The sequence below is a fragment of the Lepisosteus platostomus genome, chromosome 7 (assembly GCF_059453375.1).
Source record: "Lepisosteus platostomus isolate fLepPlt1 chromosome 7, fLepPlt1.hap1, whole genome shotgun sequence".
NCBI classification, from domain to species: Eukaryota; Metazoa; Chordata; class Actinopteri; order Semionotiformes; family Lepisosteidae; genus Lepisosteus; species Lepisosteus platostomus.
In genome coordinates, this window is record NC_142617.1 from 57,158,260 (window position 1) to 57,184,765 (window position 26,506).

The 26,506-nt window shown below is 36.1% G+C and overlaps 1 long non-coding RNA gene across 3 annotated transcripts; it reads left to right on the top strand.

The window, feature by feature from the left end:
* Positions 1-1,068: 1,068 nt before the first annotated feature.
* Positions 1,069-26,506, top strand: LOC148659297 (uncharacterized). Of its 3 annotated transcripts, none has more exons than XR_015940410.1 (6): positions 1,069-1,164; positions 7,700-7,866; positions 15,739-15,832; positions 21,176-21,241; positions 23,560-23,643; positions 24,485-26,506. It is a non-coding gene; the product is annotated as an uncharacterized LOC148659297 (long non-coding RNA). The 3 variants fall into 3 exon arrangements; XR_015940409.1 differs by lacking the exon at positions 1,069-1,164 and adding an exon at positions 5,900-6,766 and having other exon boundaries at positions 26,400-26,506; XR_015940408.1 differs by lacking the exon at positions 1,069-1,164 and adding an exon at positions 5,901-6,766.

The following is a 26,506-nucleotide window of genomic DNA, read 5'->3' on the forward strand; positions in this document are numbered from 1 at the left end:
CTGGCATTGTTATTGCACCAATATTTCAAAAGATATTTTTAATTTGTTGATCATACAAATTAAATTGGTCTATGTACTTCTGTAGTCAACTGTTTCTAAGGCAGTCCGTATTAAGTAAAGGGGTTGCTAAGAAATGTTTTGCATATATTTGCATCCTGAACAACAGTAATAAAGTCTTGCATACAAAACAGGAATTATCTTAATTATCATTATTGTTATTTGTAAACCACAAAATATTTATAGAGGAATAATATTTAAACATTACTCATTATCATTGCTTTAGATAAAAGCTACATATATTATTAGTTTTTTCTTCTTTACTGTATAATTTATCTAAAAGATTAAATATTTTCAATTATTATGTATTCTGTGGATAGGTATGCCCTACTATGCATACTATGATAAAGTACAAATTTCTACCACAATATGTATATATTTTTTTAAAAATGTGCTTATATAACTCAAACACCTATGTACATTTCCTTTAAAAATGTAATAACACCTCATGCAATTAATATGAACAAACATTAATATTGGAAGAAACTAAGAATGTAATTACATATGTAATATGTTATTAAACAATACTAAACAATTTACTCTGTCACTTATTTCAACACCCATAGGTTGACTTAATTGTATTTCCTACTGGAAAATATTTCTGGAAATGGACCTAAAATAAATCATATCATTGACCCTGTTGCTTTTCCACAAAACTATACACTCTTAAAGTTACACTTAAATAACAATGAACCTTTATTTCTTTGTATAAAAGACAGAATGAGAGATCAATATTCCCTTTCCTTCTAAAGGATTTGTGTCCTGCAGCACAAACAGCAGACTTTGTGAATGTACAAACTTCATAGGCGCTGTAAATATTCATGGTATCTGACATGAAGAAACAGCCCCTGATGTTTGGTTCTGACAGTAACACATAGCGAACATGTGCTGGCCCCCAGGCCAAAGAATCCTTTATCTCTTGTCTCCCTCACTTTATTACATTATCCATGGACCCAGAGCTACAATCTGAGCTGTGGAACTGTAGTTCACAGGTCAGTCCTGTTAAGTGTCCCCATGTCTAGCCAAATAAGACAGCCACTCCCCGACTGCAACAACACCCTGGCCTTCCTTCTGCAAAACAAGACCCTAGAGAGAACTCTACTGCAGGTAAGGCTCTTCAGAACTTCTAAATACATCAGCAGCTGGAGATAAAGAAGAGGGCTGGAAGGGGGGGGGGGAGTGAATTAAATTAACCCCTTCATTCAAATGGATGTGTAAAGTATGGCAGAACCAAGGCAGAGGGAGCAAGAGGGCTGAGCTGGCAGAGAGCATGTTAAATAATAAAGACGAGAGGGGGATTAAAGGTTACAACCTACTGAAAAGGCTGTATTGGGTTGTATCAGGTTATCTGCGGTGGTCACTGTTAATAGCCTTTCACACATGCCATGTTTGATCCCTTTCTGAGGCTGAGAAGCTGAGCTAATCAATACCATGAGTGGATCAAGGCTATGAGGTTACTGTACTGCAAGCAGCTCCCCTAGACCGGCAAGGCTCGCTAATTGAGTTCTGTCATTTCACCAGGTCAACTTGAAAATAGAGTATCCATCTATCAACCTATCTGAAGCCAAGTGCAATCTCTATATGACACTCCTCCCAAGTCTTTGTATAGGTCACTGAGGTGTCACAGGAAAGATCCCACATAGCCAAGGTCAGTCTAAGTGGTACTGATCAGTTCTGTGGTTATCAGTTAGCTGCACCTGTTAATTGAGAGCTTTATTAATGTTGTATTTCACATTTTTCACATATTTTCTGCAAGAAACAAGTAATCATCTGTTTACATTTTTAGATAAATTATAAGGCACGTCTTTCACTGCCTCTTACTGTTGTGTATTGATAATTGATAACTGACCAGTTTAGAGAGTCTTCCTCATATTTACTCTTCACAGCATCCCTCAAGCACTACGTGAAAACAATTTGTTGCTCTTATTTGGTTTTGTTTCCATTAACGTTCTGTAGTGTTGAATTGTGAGCCAAGAAAAAAAAAAACATGTTATTTAGATTCATTTTAATCTCATTATATTCCTTTCAAATTTACTTTTCAAATTTCTTCCACAATTTGTAACCTATACCACCACAGATAATTGAGGGAGCCACATACATAAATTCCTGTGCTAGTACACAGAGACCTACCTTTGTAAAGCTCTGAATTAGGTTAAAACGTTCTTCAGGGTGAATTAAATTAGGTTATCGTTGATAAAGTGGCTAGTCATGCTGTTGCTAATATATCCACATCTGTTGCTGTTTTGATTTTCCTAAGAGAAATAATTTCCTTTGTCAAAGAGCATTTGTTTTTTAATAACTGTTAATTTTTGTTGTCTAAATTATCTGTTGAGAAATTATTGTCAAAAGCCTTTGTAACCAAAGAGAGCATATTTCAGAGAGCACGCTATGAGGAAAGAAAATGTAGAAGCACACCGCAAAAAAATATCAATGATATTTTTTTATCTAAGGTACCAGGTTCATCTGCAGTAAATTAGCTTAAATAGGTGAGGAATAATGGCTTGAAATAATTAAATATTCCTGCTGCAATGAAATGCAATAAATGCAATAAAATTATAATGTTGTGATAGTTGTGAATTACTACAGAAAAAGATTGGATTGTCACAATGAAGTTCACATTTTATTAACTTTTTACCAATGTATCCTAGTATTGTTTCACATTAAATATAATAGAAAACATTACTTAAACACAAAACCTAAATGAAGTGTCTTAAAATAAAAGGATCTCTAATTCAAATTCCCTAGTGGACCTCGTTTTGTTCCATTCCAGTTCTCAGTTACAGAGCTGGTCTAATTATTTAACTAACCCCACTATTTTAAAACTTTTAATCAGGCTCCAGGGTATTTTACAGGTAACTGTGCCTATTAGGAAGTTCATTTTTAAGCTATTAACTGTAAAAGACCTTCAGAAAATGACATACAGTACTATATATGTTTAGCTAAGAAAATAATTAGGTTTATTGTTTAGAGCTAGTTGACAAGACTGTACAAAAGATGCTAAACACTGCAGAAACTGAGTTTGAGACCCTGATGTAAATACACTGTGTAATAAAATGTTATGTAAGGATGAGCTGCTCAGCTTCTGAGTCCTTCCACGATTTGCGTCTCTTTGTGTCCGAATACTTCATCATGTGGCTGCCTGAGGAATTTAATTCCAGATGTCTAGAAGCCTGTTCCACAGGTCCGTTACAGTACCTTTGTTGGATTCCTCTTATTTTCCTGTGTTCCCTGTGTTTTCTGTCAGGACTTTTTTCTAGCACACTTAGTACATCAGCTTCAATACTGGATCCTAAGTATTTTTTAACTACATTAGAACAAAGCTTTGAATTGTCAATCAATGTGTTTGATTAGGTTAAGCTATCTTCCTGGAAAAAACTCAGTCTAAATACGTAAAACTAAGTCCTGCAGCATATCTTGAGTGCCAATAGATGTATTTTTCAAGAAGTTGTGAGCAATTTTGTTTTTTATAATTGTATTCCTACTTGAAAGAATAAAAATTGTTAGCAGACTTTTTCCCTAGAGTAAGATTTACAATATTTCTTGTAAAAGAAAAAAAAAGACAGAGGGAACTTACATTTATTTGTAGCCTTTTTCTTTTTCTGTAATGACTTTCTGAGGTCTGGTAAAACCATCCTTACTCTTGTAATGAAATGGGGAATCATTTTAGATAGCTTTTCTCTTGCCAATCAACGCTTTTATCATGAACATTTGACCCTCCCTGTTGACCTTTCTGGCTCTGTACCCAGGAGTCTTCCTTACACATCAAATGATCTGGTTTAAATTGTGTTTTCTGATAATGGCTAATATTCCGCTTGGAACACTTTGTTTTTACTAAAATAATAACAACTTAAAAGGAACATTTCCCCCATTGCAATACTCCAGCTGTGCTGTCCTCTCCTTTGTTCTCTACCTAAAAGGAAGGCTTTACATATTGAACTATACTGTATAACGGACGTATACAAAGGGAATGCCTAAAAAAACAAGTTTCATATACAGGTATCTGTTTATTTATTATAATAACTAAAATTTAATACTTCATTTTCTGCTGTAACTGATGTTATTTTTTTATGAAGAATTAGCCACTGAACACTGAATGCAAATGTTTTTTATACACAACCTGAAAGAAAATTTCAAAAGGTCAAGGGAAGGGAAAAAAAGAGCATTCAATTAAAATGTGTCCTCAAATTTCAATATTTCATTGTGACCCTGGTCAAAGTTGCCTGAGGGTCAAATAACAATATCCTTCAAGAAGAATCACGTTAATCACCTGCAGGAAGACTGGCATCAGGTGTTCTATTGCTGGGAAAAGTATTTGAAAAGTTGCAGATGTCTACACCCAAGTTTCATAAGCAGACTGAGTGGGCTTTGACATTTTCATGGCTGACTATGGTGCAGATAGTCTTAATAGATGTTTACGACAGTGTACCCACTACATTGCAGACTATAGACAGGTTTTGTGCTCATGCAAGTTACAAATGCACGTTTTGCATATGAATTTCATTTAGTTCTTGTCCATTACTTAAAGTATCTAGGCCTTTCCCTCATTTCACAGTATGAGGCGTTAGTCACACTGACTAATATTGCTAATAAGACTACTTATGTATTAGTCTTATTAAATCTGCTTTAATGCAGTGTGAACTATTTCTGACAGATAAAAAACCTTATAGCAGAATGAAGAGAAAGCCCCTCTATTTTAAAACTTTTTATTATGGATAAGATGATCTCCAATTAGGATACAAACTACAGATACAGAAAAAAAATACTTTTTTTTTTCTTTTAGAAAGTATTTTCCTGAGTGTTAGTTCTCAGAATAATATAAAAAAAATCAAGAAAGATTTAACATGTTGGTTTGCCATACAGCCTGCTTTGTCCATCTGGTTACTAGTCGATAATTTAGCCAAGAGCCTTATCAAGCTGTTTCTTGAAAAAAAAAGCAAGTGAAAAGACTTTCAGGGTATGCCTCAGTAATTTCTTCAGTACACCTTTTTGGAAAGACTTGCTCCCTACCCACAAGGTAGCTCTGCCATTTTAAAATGAGCATCACTATCGTCTTGGCTTGGGTTGCATGTGCTCAATGGGTTTGATACGGTGCTTGTGCAGAAGTCTTTGAGAAATCCGGGCACCACTTCCCTGAATTTGAGGTTTTGCATGGAGGCAGAGCTCTGGTCTTGAACCTAATCGACTGTGGCAGTGACTTCTGACCAAATGCAGGTAAAGAAGCCTATTAAATAAAACTCAATTTTCTGAGCTTGTTACCACTGGATATCTGACCTGGTCAGGAAAATATGCTTTTTCCTGAGCCCCATTTCACTGAAACACTGAGCTTCCTTGTATTTGGTATTTCATGTTTTATGAAGTTACTGCGTTTATCAGTACTACAGTCAAAGACATCATGGATACTTCTCAGATCTCATGAGGTCTGTGTTAGTCTGCATAGGAAGACTAAGTTGCTTCAAGCGTATGTACTGACTTTTCACATATTTTACCCCATTTCCACAGTGTTCATACTGCAGGAAACACTACATAATACAAACAGACTGCTCACAGAAATGTATTTTTCTCTCTCTCCAGCTAATTGAAACTCGGCTCTTAAGGAGGCGCTGTGGATACCTTGATCACACCAGTGTCTGTACCCCCTGGCACGCACTTCAGAATGGTGGCACTGACACAAAACAGCATGTCAGACAGGAGGCGGGCACTTGCTTGTTATCCAGTTAACATGTTTTACATTTGCATTGCGCTGACGTTACAGAAAAGGACAGGAAACGAGGGAGGGAGTGCACCAGACAGAGAGAGAGAGACATAAAACTAATACATCACAGCCATGTTCAAAGCAAACCTTGTCAAATACTGCTCACAGTAGGCAAGGCGGTATAATAGTACTTTACTGATTCGACCGCACATTGATATCATGTAATCCAGTGGGTCTGGTTCTAGCATCATATTTATTTAACCTGCTGAGGGGACAGTGCTGGGGGACAGTGTTCCCGCTGATAGGAGCAGACACATTACACACTACCCCAGGTATTCTTATTGATTACTCCCACCCTGCAGTCCACAGACCATAATTTAACTCAGCAGGTTCTAGAGTTAATACTGGAATTCAAACATTGCTATCTGCACTTCAAGAGGCAGAAAACAATTGGCACTTATAAAAGTGCAGCGCCTTCAGTAATGGAAACCGAAAGGGAGGACTTTCCTTTTTTTTCCCCCAGCCTCGGCTTTTTCCCTTTTGCCTGTTTGCCCAAGATGTCAATTCCATAGAAAGCAACTACAAGATTAAAAGATTTGAAGTTAAAGTGTCTTGATCATCATCATCATAATCACCATGCAGAAAACCTCAGAGATCTAAATCCGAAAGATAAGACACTGCTTTATGTCAGATTTGAACAGCGGTTGCAAAAGACAACTCAAGGAAATTTAAACCTCCCAGGGCATGAAAAACTTTTTTCCATGGATACAGCAGGAAAAGTTAAATCAGTTCAAACTCTTGATGCTGAAACTAATGTTTCCCTTACTGAACTTGGATCGTCCTAAAATGAAGTCACTTCATGTGTGTCTGCAGTCATTCACTAGTTGGAACCTCTTTAAACTTCTTTTGACTTGCCTTCCAGATGTGTGTGTGTGATTGTCACAGTCTGTGGACACTTTATGGCAATAAATTGGTTTCTAAACATGGCTTTGTCTAGACTGCATCAGTGCCATAAAGGTAATATTTAGGCTGTGTTCATTGTTTGATTTTTAGTTTTCTTTATTTGTGATGTGATGTAATGTGTTGTGATAATAACTTTTATTATAACTCTTTATAATAAATTTCAGGGTAAGTACAAAGTTACTTCATGCGTTTAATTGTTTAAAGCTCCGAACTCAAAAGAATATGCCAGTGGAATTTAGAGTGTACACACATGGGATTATGCTGATAGTATTCCCAGACTTAACATTTTCTTAATGGGGAGCTCTGTAATGTGTCCTTGGACATCTCCTCTTCATGAAAATACTGTCTTTTCAGATGTTGTTAGCTTGCCCATAGAAATGCTGAAGTGCTTCTCTCTAGAATCGCCCAGGTGTTTCTTTTTACATAGCAAACAAATAAAATAAACCTGCAAAGCCTGAATGGCATTGATGTGGTCTCACAGCTCTGCGAATGAATGTGTTATTGTAAGGGAGTTCTAAGAGAAAATAAATATATGAAATTATATTATGATTGGCCTGCGTGCAAATCTCATATATTATATTGTATTATGTAATCATACTTTCTGTTACTTTTTCTCTCACTCTTTAATACTTTAATAATTCTGTATTTTTATGATTGTAAACATGTCCTTGGGTTTTGAATTATTCAAAGAAATTCAGCACCATCAATAAATATGCAGTGTTGTTTTAGAATATAAGAACCTTTGTTGCCGTTTAATGGACAAAAGCTTTCCACTGCAGAGCCCTGGTCTAATTTTGGAGCTTTCAAAAAGATTCTCCATCTCGGAAGGGGAAACATTTGTATTTTAACGCGGCTCTAACCAAATGTTTGCCTTCTGCAGGTTTCTCTGTGATGAAGCGGCATGCTTTCCTTTTAAATGCACTTTCTTACTTCCACTTATATTGAGGTTTGTCCTTCAGGTTTGTTTTTTCTTGCTTCCCCTTTTAGCTCTGATGATAAAATCATTTGCAAGGCTCCAGGAGGTCCATCTCTGTGACTCAGAAAACAATGGCTATCAGTAAATGTACACAAGACCCAGAAGTGGAAGGGCATGCTGGCACAGCCAATATTTACCCATGACTCGGTGGCGGGACTGGGTGCAAAGTGGTACCAAGGTGAGAAAGAGGGCACTTAACCTAGCTGATTTATAGATCTGCCAAAGTCACCAGGGCTGACATTGTTAAATGCTGATCGATAATGTCAAGTGTTCCTGTCTCCATAAGGAGCTGGTAATGCTTTTTAATCCAGTCCACAGATCTTAACACTGCTGAGACCATATAGAACACAAAGAGAGCAGGCTGCAGTTAAGGACTGAATTTGTGCTGAAATTCATGGCTAATGATACTTTAGAAAAATATATATATATTAGTTACAAGCCTTTTTTATTTACCACAATAATTTCAGAATAGTTTGTTCTGCTTTGCCTTCATGGAGATGATAATTGAGGAGCAAGTATAACACTTACAGATATTATATATATATGCAATTAAACATATTTTCAGGTCACGCAGGCCATTTTATTGAATGCACATAGTTTTATTTTAGTGTTTCCATCATGATGCTTATTTCACAAGCTCAATGGACATGATCTGTCCACTCCAGTTTTCTGTGCAGTGCTGAGCCTTGAAAACAGAATTGTGAGACGATGTTTTTCTTTTTATATTCAAAAACATGCATCAGGTCATCAAATAAAAGCAAACTATTAATTTAGAAATTCCTATTTTTCTTTTTTTAAATTGAGTAAAGTAAAAATTGAATTAAAATTTTCATAGAGAAAGACTGATTCCTATTCATAAAGTATTCCAAATGCTGAAATTAAATTACTTTTACTTTTTTTATTTCATTTAAATACAGAAGAATTTTGAAAATGTTATTGGTACACCTGCCAAAGGCAGACATAATGTTTTCATTTTCACTTTTTGGTGTGCAACAAACTTGTACCTGTTCCTTTGTCGCTCACATGCCAACACATGTCTTTACTCCAACCTCTTCATAATATATTGAACATAACAATGGATAAAAGTATTAAAACAAATGACCTTGTGGTTCCACTTTCCGAACACTAGTTAGATAATGACTAGGCAATATTGACACAAAGCGTTAATTATCCTAGATGCTGTTATATGAACAAAGAAAATTGTCATGAAGTTCAGTTTGAAGAGAACAAGGCAGCGTGGATGCATCAGTGCAAAAAACATCAGGCAATGATTCAGACAAAAAAGAAGAATATTCAACAAAACTCAAGTAACAGAGTTACACAGATACATTTATTCAAAAAAAGCAACAAACTGAAATATTGATTCTTTCTTGAGTGCTACAAGTGAAGAGATACAGTGCAATGAGAATTCTACCCTATAAAGAATCTGTGAAACCATGAGATTGCTTCATGAGCTCTGAGTAGACCCTGCACCAAAGAGTGATTTAGCAGGGTCTGAAGCAATTTATACGACTGACCAAGGAAACAATGAATGTAGGTCAAGGTGTAAGCCTCATCTGATGAAACCTCACAAATCTAAATGCATACTGTATGGCAGAACTTACTGAAACAAGACAAGGCCTTCAGCATTATTCAATGGTCTTCGTAACCATTTGGAAGTAAAGTTGGGACTAAGGTTCATATGAAAAGAGAAAAAGTTCATCTGGCCTCTTGTGAGGCATAGGGGCAGTTCCATAGTGGAGAGGGTCTGCTTTAGCTCTTTACAGAATGGGTCATTCTTTCAGAGACCTCTAGAGAATACACCACAGAGTAAGACAAGGGGTCGATGGAAGTGATATGTGGTAGTCCTGAGATCACTGGAAGTCAGTGGACCTTGATTTACTTCAGGGACCATTTCAATTACCTGCACCCAAAGTAGCAGGTGAATCTGAATGAGTCTGTGACTGACCATCTACATGCAACGATGTTGATGACATCAACAAACGGAGAAACGTTTTACAGGGCCAGATGCTGATTTCTCATGTAAAGCTTGAGCAAACATTTACTCACTGTAACCCAAGCCAAAGGAAAGTATGGTAAATTGGAACATTGAGTTTGAGAACACCTCTGATAATGTTTAATATGTTAATGTTTTTGAATCCCTTCGTATTATATTATTTTGTTATGTTTTTATACACTAAAGCTATAACACTACAGTGCTACAGTTTTAGATTATACTGACTGATATTGATGGCTTTATCCTTATACCTCACAAAAGTAATGTGATGTTTCCAAGTTGCTGCAACTCATAATGGTTTGATACTTCTTTGGTTTTTCATATTTGCTATGTTCCTTATGACTTACTTGGTACAGAATTAGTATTGATCAAATATCTTCAGCAGTCGAGGCTGTAAATTACTATATGAAAAAGGTCTAGCCATCCCATACAATGAACAGACTCATTTAATCTTGTCTGAATTACATAAAAACACTTCAGCCAAACGATAAGCCTTAGACCTTTGGTAACTTGATTGGCACAAGGCTAACACCTGTTCATCTTATTTTCATTTAAAAACTTTCATCTTAGGAGCAGAGTTAGTAAGATCAAAATTCATACAAATCCTTATGCTGACAGGAAGAGAAACACAGCAAAATGAAATCAGTGAAATGAAATCATTTGTTTTCTATTTTTGCTTTGAAAGCCATGTGATTAAGAACAACCCTTGAACTGATCCTGCATTTGTTATTGAAACAGTCACAGCCGCTAAAGTAGAGTGTATTTTGTTTTTCTTATCATTCTCAACAAACTGACCCTGTGATATGGCACAACTGTGGAAAGTGAACATTCTTTGAAAATCTGCTCTTGGATAAGTACACTGTGAACTGTTTTTCTTTCTATTAAGACGCCAGTACTGTGCTCCCTTTTCACAGGCTTCCTATCAAGTGGTAGATAACTACACAAGAGACTGGTCGCAATCAGCACTTTAGCACAGTTTAAAGAGTATCAAAGCTGTTTAAAGGGAGCTCTGGTCATGTTTGCTTTCTGGCACCACTATTTGCCTTTGTATATTATGATTGAGAGTAATGTGTTGGAAAGAGAGAGAGAGTACTAGTGAAAAAACTGTCAAGGGCACAAAGGATAAAACCTGACACCTCCAGTCACCCCATATATACACACACAAAAACGAAAACAAAAACAATACAAAGTATTAAAAATATAGCCACCACAGTTTTCAGTGCAGTTCTGCAGGGGAGCAGGGATGGGGGAAACAGATCTCACAGAAATTGTGTTTGAAAACTCCAAACTAGCCGAAATAACTTTTGGCTTGGCCCACTTGGTTGAGGGCCAACCCTTTGGCCAAAGAAGGAGGAGGATGGGACCCCCATACTCAGTGAAGCATTAACCCAGGGACATCTGCAAAAGGGGAGATAGGATAGCAGAGCAATGCATGAGACATTTTTTGTGTGTGAGGGATTTATATAGCTAGAATCAGGAATGATTATGACTTAGAACAGTTGGGGGAAATTGGCAACCAAATGAAGCTAGTTGACAGTTGCCAATACTGTTTAGATTTGTGAACTTCTACACAGCAGATAAGCCATTCTTTCCAATATCTTCAGGGCAGCTGGTTGTGCAGCTAAGTAATTTTGTAGTCATTGCATTAGAATTAAATTTCCCCTAGAGTTCAATTGTATGTGTTTTATACGGATTGTAAGAATGATGACCTCATGATGTGTACGATTTCCATTGCAGTGGTAAAATGGCAAACATAAAAGAGAGATGGAATAAATTAGACACTGATGTCCAAACAACCGAGGACAGAAAATATGATGTAACACACATCACATAAAATTCATTGGAGTCAGTAATGTTTCCCACTAGTCCCTAAAGTAATCCAATCAAATGAAATATGTCTAACATTGGGAAAAACAAAAGTTTGAAATGTTGATATAGTAACTAGAGAGTAGGCTAAAATCCAACACAAAAATGCTTATTCTGCTCACAGGCATTGTAGGATCTTACATCAAAACATAAGACGGACAGCAAAGAGTCATTCAGCCCCTCCAACACATTTGGTTTTGTCTGGTAAATTGCTCTGAGGATCTCATCTTGCTGGTTCTTACACAGCTTCAACAAACATGGCTGAGTAGCTTGTTCCCTTTGTGTTATGAAGGCCTCCTGTTCAGAGTTCTGAATGCACTTCCAAGTAGCTGCTATTTATGTCTTCTGATTCATGTTCATTCATACCATGGTCACACATATCAATAACAGATGAATGAAAGTACATGACAAAGCATGAACATTTCCTCTGATACATCCATTTAACATTTAGTTAAATAATCTTCCTAAATCATGTTTAACATCTGACAGGACAAGTAATGTTTACCAGTGTAATACAAACACTACATGTGTATAGATTGTAATAAACACCATATACCGTATGTGTTAGGGGTGTAATAAACACCCTACATGTGTTACAGATGTAAGAAACACCCTATATCTGTATCAGGTGTAATAAATGAACACTGCACGATTGTCATCAACTATAAACAGGGATGAGTAGAAAACTGAATTTTAATCTTTTGATTATTGGTCATAAAATGTGAGGAAAATACAGGACATAAACTATACAAATTAACTTTTCTAAAGTCTTCTTTCATTTATTCTATTTATAAGGTAATTCTGAAATATTGTGGCATAATGCCTTAGCCCGTATGATCACATTCCCAAACATATATATCCAGTTCATTTAAAAGCATCAGAAGCTTTAGGGAATTGATTTCTTTTCAAATATTTAAGATCTACTGGCAGGAGAACTGGTTGAACTATAATAATCCCTCTCTCTTACCCTTTTTTTTGCATAAAAATCATGTATGCTATTCAATATTTGTCCTAGAGGTAAAAAGAACGTCTTATGTTATCTTGCTCCATTTGTGGTCATATATAGAAGGTAGGGACTGCGTTTAATCAAGCAAGGAGGATGAGCGATATGTTTCATATGACAACCCCTGCATGTACCAGACAAGAATCCAGGCTGTAATCAGACTTGGAGGTTTGAGACTGAAACGATTTTGAAGTTAGACCAGCCCCGCTATCAATGTTGGTTTTTTAAAAGCTAAAATGAGCATCAGTGAGGATTAATATGCATTAATTAAATTGACTGTGTTTCCTTTAATGAGGAGAAAAGGATTTGATGTTAATGCTGGTGATCTTATGAAGGCTTCAATCCACTTAATTAACTGTATTTTCTCAACAAACTAAAATAATCTATGAAAAAAGACATTTTATTACCAGTGGTTATTACTATAAACCTAAGAGCCACTAGTAATTAAAATAATATGTTGTTAAAAAGAGCAGTCAAGTAATTAAAATTACTTTGCTAAGTAAGCATTTACATTCCCTTTCAAGCTCACATCAATATGAACCTTGATTGGCTTTTTTTGTAACTCTGAATGACTTTGTCTTGGCATTTGTGGATGAAGTAACAACTCACTTCTGTCAGCCCACAAAACCCTCAGTTTTGTTAGTTATTTCCCTCAGCTGTGACTCCTCACGCACCTAAAGGCTTTAGGGCCGTTTCTGCAGGTGTGTGTGTGTGTGTGTTTTTTAATTGTGACCTGGCTGGTGTTGGGTGCACCTCTAAACATGTGCGTTTTCAGGCTGACCTGAATTAATTTGGGTTGAGTGGAAATACCTCACCAGACATGTCAATCAAAATAGCAACATTTCATTTTACGGCTGTGGTGAGTACAAGGTGAAAATAATAAAGGACAGCCATTTTCATTCCAGCACAATGTTAAAAAATGGGAAAATAGGGAATGGGGTTACATGGAATCAGAATAAACTGTCCTAGTTTGTAACAGACATACAATAAGACCATGACTTACACACTGCAGTACTTATCATATCATAGAATACAAAGGAGGGAGGGAGCATTTCACCAATGTGCATCTTTTAATTTATTATGCTTCTAAAATTACAGCATAATCTGACAAATAAGCTGACAAACAAAAATCACAACCAGAAATATGTCTATTTAATCTATACAGCTTCATTAAAGCATGTTTATACTCATATATTAAAATTCCCTTTCATGAACAAGTTATATTAATAATGTTTTAAGCAAAGTAAAAAGCTACAGAGCATTGCACATAGATCAATAACACAAATTATGCTTTTCCATACATTAAATGGATATCGCCAGTCATGCTTCTAGCATATTTTCATTATATTAATGAGAGACAACAGATACCACAATTTTAAAGTTATTGCAGCATTTCGCTGTATACGTTTACAGATGTATTCATTAACCATAGTTTTTGTTCTTCCTATTGGGTTGCAAATGGTTTTGAAAAAAAAAACTGCATTTTTCTCAACATATGTAAGATACTTTAACGGTTTCTCACATGATGGTTCATGGAACCTGAAGTCACATGGAAAAAAATCCTTTTTTTACTAGCTTATATTTTGAGAACACTCAAGTCTGCTGTCCATTGACATGTTAGAATTTATTGACCAATATGGCTACCAACAAATTAGGGATGATACATTTTATAAACATGAATTAATAATAACACATTAATTCATTAATATGCTGCTCTATGGTAGAAAGATTATTAATTAACCAACGCAACGTACTCAGGAAGAGTAAGTATTATTCCTAATGTATTTGTCACTAAATCACAATCATTTAGTTGAACTAAGTGAGTTTTGTCTTGACATTTGCACTATCAGTTGTTATCAATGCAAACGATCCAGAAACTGACTTGTTGTTACAATTTTTAAAAGATGTCTTTCCTAATCCATTTCAAAAGAACACAATATCTCACTAAGAATCCTAAATTTCTGAAAATCACATTGTACGAGGAATGTTCAAAATATTTTATAAGAGGCATGAATGAAATCTACTTTGTTTCATATTTGTACATTAAAAAGAAATATTACTCTACAGTTTGTGGACACTCAGTTCCTCTGCTCATAAGCTTCCAGTTACAGTTAAATAATATATAATATTTCTTATTGATGCTGAATTAATGCAATTTTTGTTTCTTATTAATTTTCTCTTGTTTGTTTAATGCTCTGTAACTTTCTGTCTGGCACCCAATAAGCAGAAAAGTAAGTAATGGTCCATTAGTTGTCATTAGAGGGACAACTGTAGAGTGTAATTTACTGCTCCAAGACTTGCACTGTGGTTGAATTCATATTAAATCTTACAAGCTTTAATATGGAATTCCTACTTTCTCATTTATATCCATTCTGGTTTGACCACATTCGATCCCAAAACGACAAAAAGAGGTTTCATAGAAACACAACCTGTATGTGAAAAGGAAAGGACTGTTCACAGCTTGGTTGTGGTAGACCTTCTTTTAAAGCTAGTTTCTAGGTGGCAGCCTCTTTAAACTGAATTGACATATACTGCCCATAGCTTTGGCATTATTCAGATTGACATAGAGGACACAGAGTCTAATAAGTAAAGGCTAGAGCCTTCACTTTGTGTCTTTCTGCCCGCACATCTTATACATACATCAGGACTTTAAATGCTTTCTGTAATCCAGATCAAACCTGTTAGCTGGAGAAAGACACTTGTCTTCCAGACAACACTGAGAGTAGTCGATGCTATATGTGCCTGGCTTTTATTGATTTTGAGCTCAACTGCTGCACCCTGAAGGCTTTAAACCTGGCAGCAGACTAAACAGCTTTTGTGGAGTAACAATAACTGATGGACATTTCCTCAGTTCTTTGAGGAAACAGTTCCAGAACCTAAATATGTAGCTGCTTTGTAATTATACAAAGTAAATTAAACTCCTTCCACCCCCTCAGAAAAATTTTGGAACCCTCCAATTATATTACGAAACACCAGTGCCTGAAGTGTTACACGTTTTCTTGTTTTGTCACTTTAAAAGAATTGCTCGTTATAATATGACCATCTATCTACATTGGCACATAACACAAATATGCAATACAGAAAACACATGTATGCCGATGTATCCTCTCTCTCAAATTCTCTCTCACTAGATTAAAAGGCTTTTCTGTAAACTGGATCACATGCTTAAATTCTACCTCCGTCAGGTCTGGCTGAAACAAAGGAATGGAAAAACAAAAGCAGAGGGACAGTCACCATTCATTTAACCATTCACTGAGGAAGGCAGTGTCAAGTACTGTGGTAAGACGGACGTCTCATTCTAATTGGCACTAAAAAAATACTAATAACTATGTAATAAAGCATCGTGCGCAGTCTTCTACAAACACGTTTTTTTATTGCTAATGCTTTCACTTCAGCGCCCATTGAAGCTCATTTGCCAGCGCGTCTTTCTCTTTATTTTGTCATATGTTCCAGTGATTGAGGTCCTCTGAGTGCTGAGTGCTACTGTTGGATGTGAAATACTGCACCTGTGTGCTGTAAAGAGATAGGACAGCAGAGGACTAGCAACAGAGACTCAGGAAAACTCATCCGTCTCAATTTGAAGCTGCAGCTGACACCTTACAAAGAGGAACAATTAATAAGGACATTATCCCTGCAGACAACAATGGAGTCCTGACGAAGAGGCACTAGGCCCAAAGGCCCTGGGAGAGAGGGAGAGGGAAAACCTTTTGAGCAGGCCTCATTATGACCCATTTCTCCTTGTAATGAAATACTAGCCCTTAATAGGCCGCTCTTTTAAAGCTATTATCAGGTGCTTTGTTTAGATTGAGTCATTTTTCGGGAGCCAGTTTTACATGGGTCCAAAACTGATTGGAGCATTTTCTCTCTCGTTCTATCTCTTTCTTGCTGATTTTCTCTCTGTAACCCTTCGGCAAATGTCAAGTTATTGACTTTTTAAAAAAATATATAAATACATATATTTAAAAATAGATAAATATATATAGGTTTCGGCTCTCCCTGCAAATCTATATTGGATAAAGTAGTTGGAAAATGGACAGAAGGATAAAAACATACCATATATTTTGTGAATACATTTATTTTTGTATTTTTTTAGCTAACTTGAGTGGTAAATCTATCACTACATACTATGAGATCAATGACAATGGACATGGAGATTGACAAGAGCCTCAAAATTTCTTCTTCCTGTTCCAAGAAACACTAAACTTTGACCTGGAATGGTGACGAACCATGTGCTTTCATCACTCCTAAAGGAGAAGAATTAATTCCATTAAAACAAAGTAATTTTTTATTTTCATTGAAACAAGAGATAAAAATTGAGAATATAAAGGCAATTGTGCCTGTCTCGGAAGGCCACCTGTGCCCTAATAGTGTGGGCTGAGTGCTGCTGTGTGTGTTAGCCCAGCTCACTGGGGACTGTTCTGAAGTATTCTCTGCTGCAGTGACTTTTCCAGCTGTCAGAAAGCTTTTGGTGGTCACTGAGTTGAATCTGACCTGTCAAACTCCAGGTTACAGGCTACTGCTAAATTCTACCTACAGAAGGAGGTAACTTGAAGTAAATATAAAGAAGCCTTTCAAAATATATTTCAGGTACATATTTTCCAGCCAATGCACAAAAACACTGTTGTCTCCAGTCAGAGATTTTCAGTGTCCTTCTTTATCAAGAAACACAGTTCTATGCCGATCTTCTGCTTAAATCTTAGCCGTTTTGTTTGGTTCTAGCAGTTAATCATAGCAGTTTTTCATTTTCATATGTACAGAGGAACAAATAATGTACTGTAAATGACAAAGGTCACCTGACAGGAGTAAATGAATGAGCAACGTCAACACTTCATATTGGTTGCTCATGGCCGTAGAGTACAGTGAGTGGCTGAGATCACATTTGTGAAGATGCTGGTCATTATGAATTAGAGATCTCTTTTTACCCAGTCTAAGCCTTTTTATATAACAGTCAAGTTTGTTCTAATACTGGATGTTTTTATTAAATTGATGATGCGCATAACACAAGTATTTCCGATCCCAATTGTCTCTGCCACTTATACTTCAGTTTGTGTTCACAAAAATAAGATTGTGCTGTAATTACAAATCATATTTCAATCAATTCAATAAATTCCAGAGCAAACAATGGCTTAATAAATTCTCAAATGAAATATAAAGAAAAAGCCATTTATTAACATTTGTACTTGATTATAATTTGACTGCCACATGAGGAACATACTCCATGTCACCTTGAGTGTTCATGAATTGACAGAGAAACAGCTGTAAATGTCCTTTGAGCTTCATTAAAACTATTGCTTTTATATTTGCCACAAAACTGCAGACAGAAAAGTAAGTGGGCTGATAGATAAGAAAACCAGAAAGTAAACAGTCATGTCGAAACCTGTTGAGAAAGCATATTACATTAAAGCAGCCCAGGTCAGATTTAATATACAGATGGAGAAAATGGAGCATTACAAATTAGAACATTCAAAATTAATTATTCTGCAAGATTATACTGCATTAAGGCCCCAGCTAGAATGTTGCTAGTTAACGAAACAAAGTGTGCTTAGTAAAGTTTAAAATCATTATCAAATAATATTATGGTTGATAAAAATTTAAAAAAAGGTTAAGGACTTCTTGCTAGCTCACTGAGAAGGCGCCTGAACAAAACAACTACATAGAACATATTATTCCAAATCCAGAGTATAAGCACATGATAATGTTTGCACAAACTTGAATTTAATAACATCCGGCAGGATGTCTGGGCATGTGATTATTTAGCATATGTACTGTAATGGTTAGTGTAGCACATTTTCTGTCAAAAACAACTGCATGTGCATGTGTGTGAGATTGTTTATTGATCACTCAGTTTGAACATATGAAGGAAAGGTTTTACAATTGTAGCTATTCGCTAGGAAGTCAGTCAGTGCCGAGGTTTGGAAGGTATTTTAGATGGCAAAAAGCCCTTCCCTGCTCCAATCCCTCATACTCTCACACAAGTCAAGAGTGCTTGCGTATTATCTTCTGTTTTTCTGCTTGTTCCACAAGGGAGGGGATGAGACTGGTTATGGATTAACACGGTGATCAATAGGAAGATAGCAATCTCATTCTCTCAGCTGGGCAAAATGAACTCAGAAGGCAGTCAAACCTATATCGACCAGGAGATAGGTCTCACTTTCATTACCTCTGTCAGGTGATAACCCACCAATACTGAGATGAGTAGCTAATCTCTCATTTTAAACCGAACCTTCACTCTCTTCCTCTTCTGCAAAGCTTGAATGTTATTTGTTGTTTTCTGCCTATGATTCTGCAATTTATTCTCTTGTGCAATTTCATTTTTTTAAACTTCCTTTCAATCTTTTCTTGATATGTTTCTTTTTTTAAATGTTGCAGTGCTGCTTTTGTGCCTGGAAATTCTGACCATTTTTTTCCGTTCTCAAATGGAATGATTTCTTTGTGTTCAAAGCCACAGCTTCCAAGATACTTCCTGAGAAGCACGCGGCCAAGTGTTTGAGCTTTTCAATGAGATACAGAGTCAGTCGCTCCTAGGCCTTGCCCTGGTGTGCCTGCTTTCTGCTTGTGTTTCTTGTCAAAGCAGTTTCAATTAAAAGGGAAGACCAACCTTAATTAATACGAAGGTCTATTTCAATTCCAATACAAAAACCTCCAGTTTCCAATTATATTCAACAGAAAGAATGACTGGATGTCAGGTGATCTGGATTTTACTCCCAGGTCTCTTGATGTTTTAAAAAATAACAAATGTATTGTACATAAAAATTATTATTTTTCTATAATTATGAAATGCAAGAGGTTTTTGTCCTGCAAACGGACACCCTCCTTTCATACAGTTGAGTAAACACATCTTTTCAAAGAAACATTACAAGTACAAAATAATGCAACATATGAAATATGAATGTGTGTATACATAAGTAATGGAATTTTTTGTCTCCTCTGCCTTTTTCTATGTAACCAAGCTAAAAAATAAGGATAATACCATTGCTGTTGGTGAGGAAAAAAAAGCCTCTCTTTTCATTGTTGGCATGTACCAATCTATCCTTATGCAGTTCTCCTCAATATTCCAACTAATTACAGAGTTTGGTGGAAAATCACCTTCACATTCTTTAAAATGCCATTTAATTATTTTCACTACCCTCTTTTTTACCTCCTTAACCTGTACATTTAACATAACCTTAGTATTTTCCTTACACCCTTAAAATTATAGGCTGAAAAAGAGGCAAGGCAATTCCACAGTATTCATTTCATATTTAATTTAATGCAGGATACACCACCCCTGTCCACCACCTCTCTTAAGTATTTTGGAGGTGAGGTGATTAAAAGCCCATATAATTACATGAAACAATGGAAGATAATCACTCACAGAGACTTAAGAAGAAAAAGAAAGAAAGCGTTCTTTACAGAGTGGAAATATGCGAATAATGTAATAACAGCTCTGTGACTTTTATTGGGAACAGATATCCCTTTAGGTTTATTAAATGCTATAAAACAATATTGTGTTTGTACTTATGTTATGGAGCTCTGTGTTCAAGAATTAGTCTTGCATAAATTTTTCATGCTCAGTTATTGAGAATAATTTAAAGACGCATGTAGGTAATGTACTTACATTGGTCATAGTGTTGCCTTAAACTAGGAATCAATCTTAGAAATCAGAGCATTAACAAATACAAAAATCAGCCTTCAAATATTACATTCCTTAACATAATGCAGTGAACTGAAAAATTCTGTCTGTGACAGAACAACCTGAACAATAATATACCTAACAAAGACAATTTAGAGGAAAACAAACAGAAGACAAAAGTGATTGCTTAGAAAACACGGTCATCTGTATTATTGCTCAGGGGTCACAAAATCCTGTTCTCAGAATTCACCATACAGATTCCAAAATCAACTCTTATTTTTCATCTATCTCTTATACTTGCCAAGCCACTTCAGACTGAAGGTCTTCCACAGCAGATCTGAGGTCAGCATTCAGAAGGCTGATACACCACAGAGTGGTTATTTGATCTGCCCGTATCAGTTAATATAACCCCTACTCCAGGCTTTAACATGTGAGGTTGGGTGATCCATGCTCTGGTCTCTGGCCTTGTGATGCATAAAAGGCAGATTTCTGGATACAAGATCATCCATCACACTGGGAGGAAACAAACCGTATTCATCTCTGTAATATAAGAACTCGTGCGTGTGGTGTAAGTGACTGATTATATTGGTCCCTTTGTGTTCCTTTCAAAAGGAGAGCCGCATTTTGTCAATAAACCTTGTCATTCACCAGTGTAAGAAATCCGCTGCCGTTTGAGGTTTTTATCAGAGTTACAACAAATCAGGTTAATTGGTGATCAACAGAGTGTTTCTGACTTTAATGAGGCCTTGTTGCCCAAGGCAAGGCCTAGTTCAGGATAAGGGACTTTCCTTTGCCTTTCTGGGCTCCTTTGATCACGTTTTCTTTTTAACCAAGGCAGCGACTGCTGGGATTGTCATTGTTTTTTTTCTAATTGCCTCACCACCAAATGGTATAGATAAAAGATAGGTGTCTCTAATTAATAAAATTAACATAAATTAGCATCACTAACGAGTCTCATTAGGAGCCAGTGGCTTTTGTTTTGACAAAGTCTCATGTCTTCTTTTTTACAGTTCCAAAGGAGAGCGAACGGCATGAGAAGAGAAAACAAAATCACTTGATATTCTCCATATTTTCTGGTAATCAAATTTCACTATACATAATTAAATACACCATACATTTCAATAATTAGGGTCAATCTGTGTTTTATTGTGGGAATAGACTCACTGCTTTATTATCATATAATAAAATTACAAACTGTATTTAATTAGTCATTGCAGAGAAGCACTTAGTCATATTGAGCATACAGTTTCACTCAGGCAAAAGAAATGATCAAAATGATCTAAGGCTTTGCATTTGCTGTTTGAAATAAGGGTCAGGGCAATGAATTGGTCTCTGGGTTTTATATAATAGACTCTTAGATGGACTTGCCAGTTTGGTCTTTTGATTTTGTTCAACGTAGTAATGAAACGTGGAAATTTCTTCCCATTACAATCAATAATTCTCTCGCACCAATAAAAGAAAGGAGACACAAATCAAAACGCCTCCTTTCAAAAAATTCTGTCACCCTGACAATGACATAAGAAAACCTCTAGATTTGTCTTTGGGGCAATACAATTCATGTCTAAAACGGCAAATTGCTTTCTCGTCAAACTTTGAGGCAGACTTACGGTGTATTGCAATTGGGAAATTAACTGCGTAACGCCCATTAAACTTTCTGTTCTAGGTATTTTTAGAAGCAATAGAACACATGGAAATGTGAAGTGCAGTCACATAAGAGTGTTTGTGGATGTGGGTAAACATGAAAAATGAAATACATATAAAAAAGTAGCATTATATGTTGATGTTCCCCATAGGTGTGTAGTTATATAATACCATCATGTCTTACATGTAAACATCTACAGCTGGAAAATAAAAAAAGCATACCAATTAATGTGTACAGCTCAAAACCATTAACTTTCTTTGTGTCCTGAAAGCTTTAAATAAATGTATATGTGCTAAACATGGCAGCAAAGTGCCCAAATTCATTTTTCATCTTCATTCTGAACTATTTTGCAATTATTTTGCACCTCAAGTCTTTCATCTTTAAGTTACCTTTGAAATTTGTGTTTTGTGTATCATTTAGCTTGAGATCTAAACAGTAGCCTCTGGATGTCAATGTAACTAATTTGTGGTATCATATTTAGGCTTTATTCTATGAATATGTCCATATTAAAAACACTTGACAAAACAGTAAAGAGGCATCCATATTAAAATGAATAATTTTAGAAATGATAAAATAATTACTTTCATACTGCACTTTTAAGCTAAATTACTGAGAGGGAAATTGAGTTGTTTTACTGACTTCAATAGATTCCTCAATAGCTTCAACTATCAGTCATCAATGCTTGCTTCTTTAGAAGAGGATATGTCATAACTTTAACTGGAGTACTATTACAATTTCTATAGTTACATACCCAGACAACAATGTCAATTAATGTTTAAGGGTTCTGGACTCTTTACTGATGAGTTGTAGGTTCACCTTCTGTGTGGGATAGAGGCACTTTTGTAGCCCTGGGTAAATGTTTTACTCTGATTTCAACAGTAAATACCCTACTGCATAAAAAGCTACTCTCCAGGGTGTAATAAGAGAGAATGGCTTATTTGGTTAAATGTTTAAGTGGTGAACAGTATTATCTGAAGCTTTCTGTACTTTATCCAGACAAAATGTGTATCAAGCATGACTAAACAAAATAAAGTATTATAAGATTATGACTTTACGGAGAGTATTATGGCTTGCTTTTACTTGTTCATTATTTTCTGACATAACAGTGTTAAAATGTTCTATAACATTTGAGGTTTGATGTTTATTGGAGAAAGTTGTATGTTTCAGAGCTTTTAAGACCCTCAGTGTTATGAAGTGCAGCTGTGATAATATTCAGCTCTGCTGACATTTTTAAAGAAATCATTTTTTCATGTCCATATAGATTCACTTTCTATTAGTACTGTAAAGTCGTCAGCATTCTTATGTTTTCTGTCATTTATTTGGCAGCAAAATACACTATATTAACTGCACTTGCTCTATCAAAATCGGTCTGTTTAAGGTTAAGTCTCAAGTTATTAATCTTACTTCCAAGCTCTGAAGTTAAGCTTTAAAGGTGCCAGAGAATTTTTTTTAGCTTTATTGAGTTTGTAGATTTGGCCTTATAATAACGGCACATTTGCAAGAACACATTTTAATCAAAACTTAATCTTGGTATTGCTTATAGCAGTATTTGCTTATACAAAGCAAAATTATGCTTATGGCTATTTTTAGTGAAGGAAAAGTCCTTGATGTAAGAGATCGCTATTGCTTAAATGCATAGTACTATAATCTGCCTTCAGAAGGACATCCTATCATTAAATGGAAGCACAGTAATAGGCTGACATGGATGCTACAGCAAGCAAGTGGTTTTACCATTTTTTTCTGTCTCTTCAGAGCCCAGAGAGATGTCAGTCAGATGGGTAGTGTCTTTGCTTAATTATTAGGAGAAGTGCCCTAGTTTTCCAACACAGCGTCATCGTAAGTGACAGCATTAAGGCATAACAATATCAGCTTGTCTCCTCACAGACCATGACTGAACCTAACTAAGTGGATGGGATTCCTGCTGTGCTGTCTTTGCTTTATTCTGTCTTCTGTGAAGTTTCCCTGGGTTAAGGAGAATTTCTCTGAGAACCCTTCACCTCTCCCTCTGCAGTCTTTGCCAACTGAAACTTCTTATGTAATATGCTAATAAGCCAGGGTTATCTTACTGCATTCCTTGATTTATTCTTTGCCCAACATTTTTCCTTTTAAGGGATTTGTTGCTTATTGCATTGCAAATAAGCTGAGCAGATATTATGCTTTTCGTTGTTCTCTGCCTTTTTGGGGTTTTAATGGGAACTATAGCACCATCCATGTACTTGTCCAGTGTCTTTGTTGTTGGCTATATTTTTGTCTGGAATAGGCCAAAAGGCCATATGAACTTTTTCCTGGTTTTGATGGACAAGACCTCCTTTCATTCATTGCACTGTACAGAACATTTTTGTCAGGGAAGCAGCACACACTACACATACACTACCTTCGCATTTAATAGTCCTATACTGTGCCTACAGCAGGTCTAATCAAGTGCTCCATCTTTGCAGGTGCTTGAGCCTTTAATAGTTTTTTTTTTCAATTCACCTAAAATTACTGAGTTTCACACAAATAAGCCTTCCCATTTCTTCTTATACTTTAGCATAAAAGATTTTGAAACATAAAAGGAAAATGCCTTGATAAAATAATTAAATGAAACATACTCCTGTCTGGAATAGCTGTAGGTCCAAAGAACAATGTTCTGTTATTTGTGCATGTGTTTAATTTTGTTTTCGCATTTGATTTGCAGGTTTCACGACTGCTATCAAGCACGTTCTTTAAATCACCAAAACCAAAAGTGTATCTGCCTGTGTAAATCAATAATCAAATGAACTTTGATGGCTGTAGCAATGTCTTTCCAGTGTCTTTTCTTCTTTCTTGGTGCATGTGTATTTCTGTTTCAGCATAAAATCGGCGGGTTCTTGATTTCATTCTGGAGCATCAGAAAAATTGCAGTTCATGTGGGTCTTTTTACTCTTTGGGGTGAGGTGGGGTAGAGGACCTTGTTCACAGAATGGATTTAAGTCCCACACCTGCCGCTGTCAAGGGTCAGGGGGGAATTGGGATGGAGACAGCCTTGCGTACGGCAGAAGCAGAGGTCAAAGACACATCTCACTGCCACCCAACAGCCTCAACACCCCCCCGTTCCAGCTACCTCGCATTTCAAGACAGCAACACCCCAAGGTTGAAGTTCATCAGGGCTTTTCATAAATACGATGGTTAGCATCACAAAAAAGATTAAAGGAAGGGGTGTCGTGTCTCGCCTGGACCATATGAAAATATCAGCCGCTAAGCTCCTTCTGCAAACGGAGCAGACAGGTAGCTAATATCAGAGAACAACAGGCCTAGTTAGAAGCGACTGCCTGCTGCTTTCCGAGTATTCAGTGAAGGTCACAAGGCTGAGCTATCTGTGGCACTGCTTTATTGGCAAAGATATTACAGCCTCCTGAGCTGTCTTATTAGGAGGTGGGTGTGCTTTAAGCAGGAAAATAAAACTCCTGACACCTTATTCCTTTAGAAAAAAAAGCATTCCGGCTAACACTAAAAAGTTATCCGCACGGCGGATTAATGAAGTGCCACTTTGATGAGCAGCCTTTAAGACAATTTTTTTTAATCTTGTTAACTTAGGGCCCTTATTTCTACAAGGTCCTATCATTTAGGTAATAATAGTCTGTATGAACCATATTCTCATTTTTAAGGCTTAAAAAAGTTGATTTTTGCAAGTTTTCTTTGTTATTCCAATTTTTGCATTAATGATTTAAGGAGTCCATTGTAACAGAACAATATAGGTGAAACTGAATAATAAATATTATGCACAGTATGTAATATTACTAGTATTATAATAATTAATTGTCCCACAGTAAATCATAGCATTGTATGGAGACCAAATTGGGATTTATTCTTTGAAGACTGCACCCTTGTTTTTGAGAAATACAGGAAAGTGTACCTACTAGTCTGTCTTAGATACATGTAATCATTAAGGTGTTTTGTGAATTTAGAACACCCACACCTGATACCTTCACCTTATCTTGTCTGCTGCAAATTTGGACAAAAAAAATACAATTCTTTGCAGAGATAGTTTTAATAAATGTAAGTATGCTAATGATGAGTTTTAAGAAAGAAATACAAATATGATGTATCCACATACAATTCTGCATAATTGCATATAAACATATCTCACAGATTTTAAGGGTTGAAAGCCTACTTTCTGGAAGCATTTCTTCTAAGCTCATCAAGCTTTTTCACTGCTACTTGTTTCAATTACAAGCCTCTGTCTCCCTTCACACTGCTGCAATTGCTTATTAATGCTGAACAGATGCCGCATGGACATTCTTGAATGTCTGAATTAACTGCCTCCATGCTGGGAGTTGATAGTGAAGACTGAAAATAGCTACCAGAGAGGGCATTTTAAGCTCATTAATAACACACCAGGTCATCTCTGCAAATGAAACCCACTGTCCAGGTTAATATGTATAAATATGGGTGTATGGTTTTACTTCAAGAGAAATGACTAATGCGTTGAAGTTGCAGTGCAGAGTACCAATGGGGTTGAGTACAAAATGACTTACTAAAATGCCTGCTGGGAGTCTTTTTGCAAAATTGTTATAAATGTGATGTATCGTCTTGAGTTTCTCTCTCTCTTTTTATTTCTTTTTGTTTCACAGCACTCACCAAAGAGACTTATTCCACTGGCATAAAGTCTTTATCTCAACACTGTCTTGTCTAAGCTGTCTCATTCAGTATGGAAATAAAGAAAGATGATACAGTTAAA